Below are 3686 nucleotides of genomic sequence, written 5' to 3'. Positions count from 1 at the left end.
CACCTGAACCTCCCCCGGCACAGCTCGAGGCCGTTCCCTCTGGTCCTATCCCTGGTCCTTTGCCCTCACCCAGGGCGAGATCCACTTCGATGCTGGACCGTGAGCGCTGGGGAGCCGAGCCGGGCGCCCCCCGGGCTGGCAGGGACACGCCGCTGCCCACGAGGCTCAGCCCGTGCCAGCCTCGGATGCTGAGCCTCCAACACCTCCTGCTCCTGGCCAGCCTTGGGCAGATCCCCACCTCCCCGTGCTTTGGCTTTTTGAGGCAAAAAAGGAGCGAACTGGGGGCACGGTCGCAACCACACGGACAAACTGGATTCCCCTTCTCCCTCCTTGCTCTCTACAGGGGATGTAGAAGCTGGGGGGGGCCAGGGGACGAGCTGGATCCCCCTTCCCCTCCCTCCTAGCTCCCCAGCAGGGGATGTAGAGGCTGGGGGACCCCAGGGGACGAGCTGGGGACGTTTTGGGGACCCCCCCCTTGTTGCTGTGCCGTCTGGTGCCGCCCGAGGGCAGCAACGCCTCAGCTTTCCTCAGCCCGGTGCCCGCTGGCGCAGGGGAGGGAGATGCCCGGGTTTGGGCAAGCATCGGTGGAACCGAAGCCATAAACCCTGCCCTAAAACCCTCCTGCCACCCCAGCGTGCTCTCCAGGAGCCTTTTTGGAGGCTGTGTGTTCTGCAGTGCCCTGCGGGATGGGCACCAGGGGCTGTGCCCCAGCAGCATCCTGCCCGTAACCAGCCCCGTGCTGACAGCCTGCGGAGCCCAGGCTGGTCGCTCGCCCTCACCCAGCTCGGGGACCCTAATTAAGGATTTAGGGCGCTGCTCTCCCAGCCTGTCACTGCTCCTGGATGCAGTCCTGTGGTGTGGGGGCACCCCGTGTGAGCACAGACACCCCCCTTTGTGTCCCCGCTCTCCTGCCCATCCCAGTCTTTCCCTGGACATCATTCTGCCCACAAATGCTTTTCATTTTTGTTCCTCTCTTGGCCACCCGGTTCCTGGGAAGCGATGCTGCGGGACAAGGCTGGCTCCACGCCCATGGCACTGCCACACTAAAGCAGGGGAGTGATGCTGGGGAGACAGGGGAATTCCCCTCCACACCATCAGAGTAACCCTGGTCATTTCACCCAGCATTTGCCTCGTGTTTCTCTGTCCCCATCCTCTTTAGCTCCCCCAGAAATGTTGCCCAGGCAGAAGTCGCCACTTTGAGCCCAAACGGGATGCGGGGAGGCTCTGGGGGCCCCAGGAGCCTTGCATCCCACAGGGATCTGGGGGTGGCTGCTTACCCATCAGGTGGGGACAGCTCCAGAGCCCTGCAGCAGCCCCAGCCTGAAGCCTCAGGTAGGACCCAGGGGTGGAAGGGATCTGCAGAGGGTGGGAGGGAGGTGGGTCACGGCCCAGTATTGCAAATGGGGTCAACGCTCAGGGAAAGAATCAGGGGCAAAGATAAACCTCAGCCATCACCACCCTGGGGGTCTTTGGGGAGGTCTGTAAGTATTTTTCCCCCCTTCCCCAGCCTAACCAGCTCAGCCCATCCCAGGAAAGGGCAAGCCGTGGTGGCTTTATCTCCTCGGAAGCAAGAGATAGCATCGGGGAAAGGCGAGAGGAGCTCAGGTGTGGGGGGCAGAGCCCTGCCAAGGCGCCTGCCCCAGGGCGCCACCGACCCCGCGTGTTCCCCCCTCGCCCCTGCACCTCCTGCCGCTGCCTCGCGCGGGGGAAACCCCAGCACCCCTGGAAAAGCCGAGGAAGCTCAGGGTGCTGCCGGGGGTGGGAGGGAAAGAGCAAGCGAGGGGGAAGCCCGCGGGGCTGGAACATCTGCGTGGCCGCCTTCCGCCCCGGCGTCACCCGTGTGTCAGCGAGGAACAAAACAAGCCCGGAGCGGGGAGCTGCCGTCAGCCCGCAGCTCATGAATGGGCCTAAGAATAGATTTCCTGTTTACCCAGCGACAAATCGCTTCTGGGGCAGAGGGCACCTGGTTGCTATTTTTGCCAAGCCCCTGCCCAGCCCGCTCCCCAGCCCGCTCTGCCTCTTGCCGGCCCCGAGCCCCCCTCGGGGACCCCCTGCGCTGCCGCAGCATCCACGTGCGGCGGGGGAAAGGGCCCGCCGGGGAGCTGAGGCTGCCGAGGACCGGAGGAGCAGGGCAGAGTCACGGTCACAGCCGTGACACCAGCATCGCGCGGTCCCCGAGGATGGCTGCGGGGTGCCAAGGGCACAAAACCCACGGGCTGTGAGCACCAGGGAGGCACGGAGCCAGCTCCTGCCCCCGGCACCGAGCATCCCCACGGTGCTGGGGGGCCAAGCAGGGCAGGATGAAGCCCCCCAGATGTCAGCTGCCAGCACCCTGCCGTAGCAAGGAGCACTTCCAGAGGTGCACAGACCCGGATCCCCTGTCCTGCTGGGGTGCAGCGATCACTCGGCTGCCCTGAGCATCGACCGAAACAGGTTGGCTGGGAAACCCAGCGCACGGGGCACCTTGTGATCCCCCACTGTGTTTTCCCATAAGAAAAGAGAGTTTTACACCCAAAACATGCAGCAAAAGCCCAGCGGGACCATTGGGGAGCTCTGAGGGAAGCAGGGCCCCATCCTACACTCAGCAAAACCCATTTTGAATGGCTTCAATTTTTATAATTAAAAATCATACAAATATATATGTTTTAATATAATTTTAAATCATACAAATTTATTGAATTTTGCCTTCCCCTGCTTTTCCAGCCCCCTCGCAGCAATGGCCACGCGGAGCGGTTCACGTGGAAAGCGAAACCCCGTGGAGAAGTCGCGCAGTTTCCCATTCTTGAGAATGAGGAAGGCTCGGGGGCCGTTTACTGGAATCCCCGCAGCCCTCCCCGCGGCCTTTTCTTGTAAGCACTGACCGAAATACATTGTGAAACCCACACGGCTGCCACGCCGGGGGGCCGGGCCACCCATCATTGAGAAAACGCAAGCCGCGGCAAGGAGGAACCGGCGCTGGTGCAGCAGCCTCTCTGCAGAGGCTTTCGCTGTCCTGTGCCCAACCCGAATCCCAGCCGGGTACCCGAAACCTGGATCCCAAATCCCAAATCCTGGCTGGGTGGCACGGCCCGAGGCTGTCGGGAAGGGGATGCAGGAAGGTTCAAGGGCCTGGAGCCAGCAGAAAAGCGTCCAGCAGGCTCCACCGAAACGCACCCTGCACCTGATCCTGTCCCGCAGCACGTTGCGAGGCTGCTTTGTGGGGTGGGGGCTCTTGCTCTGTAGGACAGGCTCCACGGGGGGGTCTCTACAGGGTAAGCATCCCCCTCCCAGTAGGGACTGCTCTGTTGGGTAGATTCTCCTGCGTGATAACTGATGTAGGTGCTGCACTGCACCATAGGTAATGGGGTTTCTCGCCCTATAGCGCTGGTTTCCAGTGGGCTGCATCACTAGGGGGGTATCCCTTGGGCTGTAGTGGCCGAGGTTGGGCTGTACAGGAGCTGGGCTCCGTAGGGGCTGGCTCCCCACAGCAGCAGCTCTTGCCCTGTAGGTGCTGGGCTCCACAGGTGCATTCCCAGGAGCTGCTGGAGCGGAGCCAGGGGAGTCTGCGCCGCGCTGAGAAGGGCAGCTCCCCGTGCCCTGCCCTATAGGGGCTGTAATCCTGCCCTATAGGGGCTGTAATCCTGCCCTATAGGAGCTGCATTCCTGCTCTATAGGGAATGGAATCCTGCCCTATAGGGGCTGCAATC

The sequence above is a fragment of the Oxyura jamaicensis genome, chromosome 26 (genome assembly GCF_011077185.1).
Source record: "Oxyura jamaicensis isolate SHBP4307 breed ruddy duck chromosome 26, BPBGC_Ojam_1.0, whole genome shotgun sequence".
NCBI lineage: Eukaryota > Metazoa > Chordata > Aves > Anseriformes > Anatidae > Oxyura > Oxyura jamaicensis.
The sequence above is the reverse complement of the archived record's forward strand: the minus strand, read 5'-3'. Positions refer to the sequence as shown.